This window comes from Melitaea cinxia, chromosome 19, assembly GCF_905220565.1.
Source record: "Melitaea cinxia chromosome 19, ilMelCinx1.1, whole genome shotgun sequence".
Taxonomy (NCBI): Eukaryota; Metazoa; Arthropoda; class Insecta; order Lepidoptera; family Nymphalidae; genus Melitaea; species Melitaea cinxia.
In genome coordinates, this window is record NC_059412.1 from 13817650 (window position 1) to 13830953 (window position 13304).

Below are 13304 nucleotides of genomic sequence, written 5' to 3' on the forward strand. Positions count from 1 at the left end.
GACTAAAAAAAATATGTGCCCGAACATCCCACTGAGAATAGTCGCAGAGGTCAACCCGTTACTGCTAGATGCTAATGGACAGGTCTCGCTCTGGGGCAACCGCCTTCGTGATCACGGCTTACCCGACGCTAGGATTATTGCTGTGTGGCTACAGCAATAAAGAATATAGCCACCCCCTCTCTTCCCATGTGTAACACAATTTCACTACCACCTTACCACCACTAAAAAAGCCGACCGATAGCGGGATAACCATCCAACTGCTGGCTTTGAAATACACAAGCCGAAGACGGGCAGCAGCGTCTTCGGTGCGACAAAGCCGGCCCTGCGGTCACCAACCCGCCTGTCCAGCGTGGTGACTATGGGCAACACACATGAGATCGCGCAATTTTTGGCGTGAACTTGTGGAGGCCTAAGTCCAGCAGTGGACTGCGATAGGCTGTAATCTATGTACGAGTATGTATGTAGTAAGACTTTAAAGACATTTTAAAAATATTAGATATAAATAAAGAGTAAAAACTTACATTCGTATGGGTATATTCGTATCCATCTGGATTCAATACAGGAATAACTATCCATTCAAGATTTTCCAGAAAACGTCTTTGACTTTCCTGAATAGTTTTATTAACAATATTCAGAGCCGCTGGCACGGTTATCCATTCTCTAGGATTAATTGCAGCTTCAATTACAACAACAGATTTTTGCACTGGTGTAGACGAATTACCAGTAACTTTTAAATAAACCAAAGGACGGTTTTCATCAGTAGCGCCAGCTTCGACCAATTCTATTAAGGTTTCACTTGAATTGGAATATTCTCTTTCAATTGTTCTCATATAGTCTAGAATCTGGAACGACACGAGACGTTTAAATGATTATCATCCTACAAACTATAATCATATTCGATGATAGGTTTATTAGCAAAAAGGAGTTTTTGATAAAAAATTACGAACTACATTAATTTTCCCAACCACAACATGTAAGAACAAGTTATGTTTATCTTGTATGACCTTGCGATTGTTATTATCTTTCAATCAAATTGTATCACAGGCTAGTAATCAAACTTCTAATGATAGTACCTAGATAAAATAATGTATAAGATAAAGTAATGTATTATAATTTACATACATTATAAAAGATACAGGTATATTAAAAAAACGAGTGTGCTTTAGACCACACGACTGAGGTAAAACTTCTTGTAAACTGTATTTTGTCTTAGATATACGAAACGTAACTGGCTATAAGAGAAAGAGAGAAAGAAAATGTGTGTTCGCACCTCTCTCTCTCTCTCTCTCTGTTGCACCGTTCGTCTCGCCTGAGATCACACTTTCGTAACGCTCTCGTCACGCATTCACCAGCTTACTCCCTAAATTAATCGTACGTAAAGTTTTACTTCAAAAGAATAAAATACATTTATAACGCTGAACCTTATATCAATTATACCAAACCTTTTTACATTTTATCAGAGTACAAAATAATTTTATCAAAAGGAAAACAAACTTTAGTGTTCGATGTCAGACTTAAAGCAAAAGTTTGTCGGATCATAGCGAGTCATTTGTCTATCATGTAATTCGTGTCATTATCTTTTTCAATGACATCCAACAAACATTTCGCTGTCTTGTAATCATTATGGCTTTATTATTTTCTATCTGCAAGCAATATGGTTAACTTACTTTATCATACCTGTGGTAGCTATCGAAATCAAAAACAGCTTCCGATACATTCTCTTTCGAAGTGTCTCTTTCGTTGAGATATCTAAAACAACATTATTTATTAATAAATAATAAATAAATATCTATAGCATACACACACAACCATCTGATCCTAAGGTTAGAAACTTAATGCTTGTGTTACAGGGAACAGCCGACTGATGAGACTATATTTATTTCCACGAAACACAATATAAATAATATTAATATAGATAAATAAATATATGTATTACATAAGACCAGAGGCAAGAATCTAACCCACAGCACTCGGAGCTAAAAGTAGGGCAACTAAAAACTACATCAACTGGCTAGTCAGTGAAAATTGTGTTGACTTTTCTTTTCAATTCATTACTATTACGCAGGACTGGTCGGCAGACCCTGCTAATCAAAGCTAGGCACAATAATGACCATCGAAGAAAAAGTTACCAGACCTGCATATAACTAATGATGTGCTACAATAATCCCGCAAAATCTAGAAATATAATTTCTGTATATTTAAAAACCTATTTGTCACGAAATTGTCTCACAATAATTTTGTTTGCTCGCATTTGAAAAAAAAACCGACTTCAGTTACATAGACAAGTAATATAACGTAAGTTGACGAAAAAAAGCACTAGTCGTAACTACGATTTTTGAGGCTTCCCCTCGATTTCTCTGGAATTCCTCTATCAGATCCTAGTTTTTTTTATCATGGTTGGACACTCTTGGGATATCTCCTTTTCAACAAAAAAAGAATTATTAAAATCGGTACATAAACGACGACGTTACCCCCAAACTACACACATCACTACATAGTATAAAACAAAGTCGCTTTCTCTGTCCCTATATCCTTATGTCCCTATGTCCCTATGTATGCTTAAATCTTTAAAACTACGCAACGGATTTTGATGCGGTTTTTTTTAATAGATAGAGTGATTGAAGAGGAAGGTTTATATGTATAATAACATCCATTTAATAGTGGACAAATACTATTATTTTTGAGGTTTCTAATGTGTTGTCATAAATAATTACATTTTTTCCGCTTACATTGCAAACGCAGGCTAAAACCTACGAAATTTATCAAAATAATGTACTAAGTATTGTACATATTGAAAAGGTCTACAGAAAACTTTGCTATGGTATATGTCTATCTCTTATGGATATCCCACAATAACATTTTTTTGTCATTTACTTTTTACGACAAATAATGGCTAATTTTCGAAGCGATTTTAACCAATACAGCATTAATCTTTATCTACTTAAATACCCTAAATACGTTGCTGATTAATCTAAAAGGCCTTTTACAGTATATAATTTAAATGAATATTTTCGAAGATATTACAGATTTAAAAATTGCGGGACGTAGCGTTTGCGGCGGTTCCGGCCTGCCGGGGTGGCGGGAGCGTGCCTATAAGTGTAGTATAAAAAGTAAATAAGTAAAAATGTAGTGTATGAATTTAGATATTCCAAGATAACAATAAATTTTCATGGTTTAGGAAAAGAAGAATTGTTTTACTCTAAAGTTAACGCGTGCGGGCCACGGGCAGTAATAAATAAATTAAAACTACTGGATCGATTTTAATCACTTTTTCAGTGAATAACATATAGTTTATATATTTTATATCCGTGCGAAGCCGGAGTGGGCCGCTAGTTCTTACATATATATAAACGAGTAGATGTTTATTTAAATTATGGTTCAAAATGATAAATCGAAATTTTAATTCGGTCGAATTGAGTAACCTCCTCCTTTTTTGAAGGCGGTCAAAAGCAATTAAATTTTTTATTGGATTTGTTTCTCTATTTGTTGGGACTTTTATACTAGAACCAGTAAATCTACCTGTGTACCAGCCTTTAGGCTGTATCTCTATACTAACCTATCATGGGAGTCATGTCCAAGAGTAATTTTATTTTGACCAAGTCAACCATGGCTATCTATCAAAATAGACAACGACTTTATGGCGATTATGGGATCCCATGAAAAAAGGTAGGATGATTAAAAGTTTATGACACGTATGAGTGTTTTAATTTATGGTCCGAGATAAAAGATGATGCTCATAATGACCTCCGCGAAATGCGGTCTCCATTTATTATTAAAGGTCCGGTCCTCAAGTGTTACCCTCTGTAATTTCGTTACTGATTAGATTCGTCGACATTAATGGTTCTTTCTTGTGAGATAGATTAGAAGATAGACTATAATGGCGCAATCCCTAACCCTAAAAAAAATCAGCTAGCAATGTTGTGTTATAAGATTAAGCAAGCTATCTAGTATATAAAGGAACTCTCCAGGTCTTAAGCCAGGTTATAATCTATAATATTCATATATAACGCAATGCTGCCTAAACAGCTGGTGATATATGTTAGAGGTAAGTGTGATCTTATTATCTAGCTGTGGTATCTCGATCTTACAGAAGACAACAGCTAAATAATACTGCTTTCAAGCAGCATTGCGATCCTGTGGTGAGTAAGGTGACCAGAGCTCCTGGGGTGAGAGACTAATTAGAAAAACAAACACACTACAGAAAGCTACTTCGTGCTCGACGAATGTCCGATAAATTTGTACAACGTAATACTGTTAATATCATTAATTATGATAACAAAATACATGATATAATCTGAAACAAATATTACTTTATACACGTGATACGAGTATAACCAATGACTGTGAACATACGCGTAGAAAACTTGCAATATTAATCAGATCGTATAAATTCTATAAAATTAAACATGCAACGTTTTATAAAATACTCGTATATCTTTACTAGCGACCCACCGCGATTTCGCACGGGCGCAATGCTGATTCTAAATATACTACAGAATGTCTTTATTTATAGTGTGAAGCTAGCTTATAGCATGGTTATTAACATAGTAACGACAACATTCAATTATGGGTCGTTAGATTACACGTTGTTACAGAATGCGTTGAAGAAATAAAGGTTCACTGCTCGTTCCCCGTAGGTGATAGCGTGATAATATGTAAATCCATGCAGTACTTTTTAAGTTTAATCCGGACATACATACAGACAAACAGACAAACAGACAGAAATTCTAAAAACTATATTTTTGGCTTCGGTATCGATTGTAGATCACACCCCAAGTATTCTTTTAAAAAAATATTCAATTTACAGTTTTGACTTTCCTACCATTTTATTATATTTATCCTTATACGATACTACATATATTATTTATTTTTTATGTATATTTATCGAAAACATATATTGATATGTCAGTAGTCTATAGTCCACATCACAAGCGTCACCTACCTAAAAAAGTGACGACCGTATCTGTATGTTGTAAGTGCATTTATTTATTTATTACTAGATTTTACCCGCGGCTTTGTGCGCATTAATTTTTTTTATAAATAAAGTATCCTATGTTACTTCTAATACCTCCAAGAATATGTGTACAAAGTTTCATAATGATCTGTTTAGTAGTTTTCGCGTGAAAGCGTAACAAACAAAATAACATTCACATTTATAATATTAGTAGGAATTTTCTTAAAAATGCACCAAAATGCTACAGTAAAAAATCAAATAAATCCAGCACATATTGAGGAAGAAGGAGAAAGCAGGAAAAGATCATAAATCTTTAAGCGCACAAGGAAGGACATACAACCAGACCAAAAACAAATATATATATATATATATATATATATATAATAGCGGACCCGGCTGACGTTATCCTGTCTGAAATAGCATTAGTAGCTACCAAATTTGGTGGCTAACATACCGACAGCAGTGCCACATACCGGGTCCAATTCTGTTTCCAAACCATCCATGAACCCATTGAAATATTTACACGAAATTTCAACCAAATCTATCTAGCCGTTTAGGAGGTATTCAGTGCAACAAACACACGTACAGAAGAAATATATATAAAGATATATATATAGATATAACTATATATATAACACTAAGCATAACTTTAAGATATTGAATCGATTACTTACGTCTTATACATAAGAAAGGTTGCTTTCAAAAAATAAATACCTGTATACATCCTCTATCACGACTTCTTTAGCCACGCCAATTTCTAGAAGTTTCTCTTCAAACCACTCTACGTGAGAGGGCGGTACAATCGCTCGACCACTGACGTTGTGTTTGTACGATGGTTTCCTCCAATAGTCAATTAAATCGCTTTTCAAAACATGAAACTTGCTTTCTTGTTCCTTCGTTTTAAGTCTGATATTGTATACGCGATATCTGTAAAATAAACGAGTTATAAAAACTGCTAAATCTATTAAACAAAGGCTTCTAAAGTCTTCATCGAGTAATATATAATACAACAACTGAGATGGATAAAAAAATTGTAGAAATAGTATGTAAGTACATTTGTAGATATCCAAATGTTAAAAAACTGCATCAAGTTATAAAATAAACACACATACCCCATATACAGTTCATTTTTACAAATAACACTCGAAACTATAGAAATAATTATATAATAAAATACAAACATCTTAATAAATTTTACATATGTCCTTTTAACGTTTTCACTCGATTTAAAATGACAAAATAAAACGCCCTTATCACAAGTCTTAGTTTATAATCCATCATGTTAAAGATAATAAATAATTAGTCGCTAAATCCCAGTATAGTGCATATTTCGGCTTAAATAAATACATTATTTTATTTATCACGTGTGTTGTGTGGCTACGGCATTAAAGAATATAGCCACCTCCTCTCTTCCCGTGGGTGTGTCTGAGATAACATACACAAAAAAATACAGTCGAATTGAGAACCCCCTCCTTTTTTTGGAAGTCGGTTAATAATAGTAAGTTATATGTACGTGGATGATTAATTAGCATTTACAGGCGCAGTTTCAACTCACGGTCAGATCAAATCTTTGTTTTTATTCAGATATATATTTTTTTATTTACGGCTCATTCCTATCGTCCCTTGATTGTTCCAGTTTGTTATCATCTCCTGATAACGATCTGATACTTCAGATAGTTAAAATGTTCCCCGTATTAATACCATTTAATAACTCTCATAGATGTAGCTTTATGCTGTGTGGTTACGGCATCAAAGAATCCTCTCTTCCCGTGGGTGTCGTAAGAGGCGACTAAGGGATAAAACAGTTCCACTACCACCTTGGAACTTAAAAAGCCGATCGATGGCGGGATAACCATCCAACTGCTGGCTTTGAAATACACAGGCCGACGACGGGCAGCAGCGTCTTCGGTGCGACAAAGCCAGCCCTGCGGTCACCAACCTGTCTGTCCAGCGTGGTGACTATGGGCAAAACACATGAGTTCACGCCATTTTTTGCGCGAACTTATGAACGCCTAAGTCCCAGCAGTGGACTGCAATAGGCTGATGCGATGATGATGTGATTTATCACGTCACGAGTAAAAATTTCAAATAGTGCTTAGAACTACTGAGAAAAATCCTGATACTTTCATACAATAGCAACAAAAATTATTAACCTGACGGTAACCGAAAATTATTTTACAGTAACTTAATAATTGTGTTTGTTATGGAATAATCAAGTAAAGACGCATTATCAAAGATTACTCAAAAAGTAGTTATCAGATCTCGATTAATTTTAAAGAGGACCACAAAACAAGTATCGGCTTTCGATTAACACAAGAGTCATCAAAATCGGTAAACCCAGAGAAAAGTTACGCGAGAAAGTACAACGTAGATCGACGAAAAAATAGTCAAGTAAATTGTGCATTACTAGATACAACTCAAAAAGTGCTTGTTAGATCTTAATTAAATTTAAAATCGACCACATGACACCCACCACTTTTCCATTAAATAAATTATCAAAATCGGTCAACCCAGTCAAACGCTCTGAGATAACATACACAACAAAATACAGTCGAATTGAGAACCTTCTTCTTTTTTGGAAGTCGGTTAATAATAGTAAGTAAGTTATATGTACGTGGGTGATTAATTAACATTTACAGTCGCAGGTTCAACTCACGGTCAGATCAAATCTTTGTTTTTATACAGATATCTTGATTTTTTATACAGATCTGTGTTTCCAGAAAATTATATATACCTGGGGATCTTTAAGTCGCGAGTGAATAGGTTACTTCTAGGTAAGCGTGCTCCATCTTAGACCGCATTTTCACTTATCATCAGGTGAAATAGTGGTCAAACGCAAGCCTATCATTGTATTGATTGTTCCAGTTTGTTATCATCTCCTGATAACGATCTAATACTTCAGATAGTTAAAATATTCCACGTATATTGCCTTTTAATAACTCTCATAGATGTAGCAGCACGATTTATTAGTCTCCACTAGTAGTAGTCTAGTCACACATGAAGATTGATTCGTATTTTCGCTAGAGAATTGGAATTCCATTAGGTTAGGTTCTTGTGCATTATTATCGATTCAGACGACGGCTGACTTTTTCGTGTCTTACCGACGTAAGTTATATATTGTTATATTTCAAAAATATTTGTGTCATCATCATCAATATTTGTGTATTATTCTGTGCAGGATTATATAAATTATAAAGATGTGTGGACTTAGTAAAGATGTATTTTTTATTTATAATTAAACTCAAGTGTGTCTAAATTGCACTTTATTTCAAATATTTCGTTATTAATTTACCACAATTCCGCATCATTAGAATTTAAAAGTAATTTTCGAAGTTATTTATTGTATATATTTATATAAGAATACATTTAATTTCACTTAAGACCTCACTCGTAACAATGAAACACATAAATCTTTTAAAACGGCGACTCCACAAACTGGAACAATGAGTGAGACTTATATTGCTTCATCTAGTCTTAAACTATCTCAAGTTCTACCATAAATTTAAATATGAATATGTCGTTCGAAGTAAGAACGGTACGAGTTTTGAATAAAGTTAGCCGTTTCTCACACCGAAGCGTAATGTGGTGGTTTACTGTCCCAGTTGTGGGCAAGGAGTACAAGGGCAGGTCGGATAAAATATCTTCAGCGTGTAAGATCCCACTAATGAGGCATATGCCTTTTTCTCTGTGTAAGAAAAGGATTGGAGCATAATCCCCCGCGCCGGTCCACTGCGGATTGGTGAATGAAAGTATAAGCTAAGAAAAATTTATAAAGCAGAAAATAAACAGAGAAGTACTCTATAAACAAAGGAAATTTAAAAAATAAGCAATGTAATAATCACGTGAGCAACAGTTTATTATTAAATTTTGACTAGCTCGTTTGTGCAGTTTGTAGTGACCCTGGCTTTCTGCTCCTACTGACACTACGTCTCATCCAGTTTCGCCTTTATGAGGTGAAAAAACTTTGTTTATTTAAAACGAATTCAAACACAATTATAATTATTAGTCTAGCATAGATCATAATAGGCTACATATATCCGTTATTACATTAGTATCAAAAGGAGTATATTAGCTTCATATGCGTTGCATAAGCGTACCCAAAATTTTATAAAGATTGGGTGAAATAGTAAAATAACAATAATATAACAAACAACAACAATAATAAACAATAGTATTTGGAGATTTTGGATAAATCTACCTAAATCTAAAATATGAATCATTGGCTTCGAGTTAGGGTGGGCCCTATAGTAGGTACGACCATGGAGAATAGTCTGTGAGAATAGTAGTTTTAACAGAAAGTAACCAACAGTGAAACATTGACGGTTCCATTAACTCTTTCTATTGCATCAAAGACTTGCAAATTGACAATTATGAAACCAACCAAGAACTCTTAAACGATTTAATAATTTTATTATCTACTATCATCCCACGTTTTCACCTTTGTTAGTATTTAAAATTAATTCAATTACTTTGAATTAGTTTTACGCCTATAATTTCCAACGTAATCCATGTACTTTTTTTTTTTTTTTTTTTTTTTCTTTTTATTTGGGAAAACAAACAGTATTACAATGGGTATCAACAACATCAGTATATATACAAAAAGTACTCATCGTAATACCAACACCGTTTACCACGGATTACCTCAAATATTACAAAATAAGTCGATCACAGTTACAAGACAAACAGCTATAATTACAAGGTAAATCCAATTAATTTAAACATTGCAATACAAGTTTTTTATAAGAGCGGGGACTCGTCACAGCAATATCGATTGCGTTAAACAGATCGTTATAAGAACTAAGCATTCGATGCAGTGGAGATCGTCTACCAGCGTTTGTACGGCAGCGAGATGTGGCAAACATTTTAATAATATTGCGACAGTGGGTTCTATTCGGCACTCCATAACATACTTGGTTCACAAGACCAGGACAATCATATCTATTGTGACACAAATCATACACAAACATAGCTTCAAGTTGACTACGTCTAGCTTCTAGGGTAATGAGATTATACTTCTTAAGCAACTGATCATACGGCATTCGACACAGACAACACCTGTAATGCATACTCTTTAAGAATTTAGCTTGAATGTTTTCGAGTATCGCAGTATATTTTTTGTATAACGGGTTCCACACAAGCACAGCATATTCGACCTGAGAGCGGACCAGAGCATTATATAGAGTAATATAAGAGGATGTCTGTTTAAAATTAATGGATGCTCGCATAACAAAACCGAACATTTTGAAAGCTTTACTTCTAATATTTTCAATATGCATATCAAAATGTAGCTTACAATCCATCAAGACTCCAAGATCTCTGATGGATTTAACAGAATCTAATTGTACATTGCATAACTCATATTGAAAGCGACTAACATATTTCTTTTTCGTGAAAGTGATGTGCTTACACTTGCTTATACTAAGTTCCATTTTGTTGTTTATACAGTAAGTAGAAAATCTATTAAGATCTGCTTGAAATTTGACGTGATCATTAAAACTGTCTATAGTATGGTAAATTTTTAAGTCGTCTGCATATAGTAAGATATTACAAAACTCAAAACAGTATTTTATGTCATTAACAAATAGTAGGAAGAGTAAAGGACCCATTATCGAGCCCTGAGGAACACCAGACGTTATCAAAATAAATTCTGACTCACCACCATTGAAAGCAACTTTTTGAGTCCTATTAGTTATGTAAGACTTAAACCAGCGCCATAAATTACCACGAATGCCATTGAATGCTAGCTTTTCTAAAAGGATTTTATGATCAACTCTGTCAAAGGCCTTCCTAAAATCTGTGTAAACACAGTCGGTCTGTTTATTTTCATCAATGCTTTTAAATAAGTATGTTGTATAAACTAACAAATTCGTGTTGGTTGAACGACGGTTAACGAAGCCATGCTGTTCAGGAATTATTATGTTGTGCAGCGAAGGGTATATGGCATTATGAACAAGTTTCTCAAAGAGCTTTGACAGGGCCGGCAGTATTGATATTGGTCGATAGTTCTCAACATTTGACCTATCGCCACATTTAAAGACTGGTGTGATTCTAGCGGACTTCCAAATTGTTGGGAAAACGCCTTCACTTAGGCTTAAATTGAACAAATGATGTATCGGGCGGTACAAGACGGAAGCACAGGACCTAAGTAGAATAGGAGGTAGATTATCCAAACCAGAACTTTTAGTGACATCCAAGGCTCGCAATGCAGTCAAGATATCAGTTTCGGATATATATAAATCTGTTAAATTAAGATCTGAATTTACATTAACGTCAGAAATATTATTTACGTCGAAATCACATGGAACATTATTTGGTCCAAAAACTGATCTGAAATGCTGGGAGTATAACTGGCTTATGCTATCTGGATTACTTGCTGTAATACCATTATAATGAAATGTACTTGGAGAGTTGTGGTTCTTATTTTTATTATAGATATATTTCCAGAAATAATTAATATTTTTATTTACTTTTTCCTCCACTTCCTTCATATAAAGTTTATAGCTACTCTTTGATATGCTTCTAAATCTATCCCTGTACACAGCAAATTCTTCATAGTCAGACGGATTTTTGTAAGTTTTCCACTTTACCCAGGCTCTATTTTTATTCCTAAATATATGAATCAACGCTGAATTAAACCAAATGGGAAACTTAGTGGTCTTAACTAATTTTGTAGGCACATACTTCTTAATAATATTATAAATAACTTCATAGAATGCCGAGGTAGCGTGCTCAGTTTTTTTACCGTGAAATATTAATGCCCAATCAATCTCGTCAAGTGCCTCAGATATAGCAATAAAATTAGCCTTGTGAAAGTTATACTCAATCCTAGGTTTATTAGGAGTAGATATAAAATTACTACTTATAGGGACAAGCACGTAAAAGGGCGGATGGTTTTTATCAGGAGGTACCAGTGGGACGGGAGCAGCATATGATTCACAATCACTTATGTCAGTAATAAACAAGTCAAGTATGCGGTTATTGTTATTTTTGAATTTATTCATTTGGAAAACAGTAAAACAGTTAATAAAATGATACAGGTACATGCACGATGAATTATAATTATTACATAATATGGGTGTTAAATATTTTCCAGTGTCCCGCCATTCCATTCTAGGTAAATTATAGTCACCCAATACAATAAATCTGTCAATATCACCAAACTGAAACACTGACTCCAAATCTTCCAGATGCTGTTTATAAATATGAGAGGGTACATTAGGCGGTATATAACTAGCACTGATTACACAGCAATAGTTACGCGTGTGTAGTTCAATAAAAAGACTATCAATAAAAGGCGATGAGGACCCCAATGAAGTCTCTAAGTTGCTTGACTTGACGCGGCTCGTTGGGGTAAATGGCCGCGCGCCCATGCCGATGCGAACCGCTACCAGCACACCGCCCCCGTCACGTCGTCCGCAACCGTCGCGGTCCCGGTCGCAGCGGAATACGTTATAACGAGCATCAATAAATTCACTATCGCATATATTACTATTTAACCATGTTTCAGTAAGAACAATGACATCGTAATTATGAGAGAGAATATTCATATAAATAGTATTAAGTTTTGTTTTCAAGCCACGACAGTTCTGATAAAATACTGATAACACATATTTATCCATTGTTAAACCGAGTATATAAAACGTATTTAATAACATAATAATGCCGCCTACCCGCAAATCTCAAATAAAAACATAAATAGTAAATATTTAATCGCAGCTGATTTAAAAAAACATAGAACCTAAATACAATATACTTAATATTCCTAAGTTTGCCTGCAATACAAAATATATTATAAAAATATGATAATATAAAAATAAATATTTTATCACACTGCCAGTAAATACATAAAAGTTCATCATAGTAAAAAAATACTAATCGAAGACGCATAGCCACAACAAAAGCAACCGTAAACACACCACTCCAGCCACCAATAGCTGTGCTTGCATAAAACGCGACGGAGACATAATAATATAATAGTCGTATAAAAATTAAAAATAACAAAAAACTATGTATGATAAATATATTACAGTTAAGCTTTATATATAATAAATAAAAAATAATTACATTGCTATAAGGGTACAAGCCCACCACTACAAGTTCACAATGGTAATAAAGCAATAAGCACGCCCTGAAAGCAGTAACAGAAGCAGACGTAAACATGTTACTCAAGCCACTCATAGCTATGTTTGCATTGAACGCAACAGAGACGTAATATAACAGTTTTATACAATACAGAAACAACACAACGACACGTATTACATGATAACAAAGCTTTATATATACTAAGGGAAAAATAAAAATATTATTATAGGAGTGCGAACCCTCTACTTGTAAATAGTAAGAAAAGATG

At 34.2% G+C, this 13304-nt stretch overlaps 1 pseudogene; it reads right to left on the minus strand.

Annotated features, from left to right (window-relative positions):
- Positions 1-138, minus strand: LOC123663115 (annotated as a pseudogene).
- Between the last annotated feature and the right edge of the window lie 13166 nt (positions 139-13304).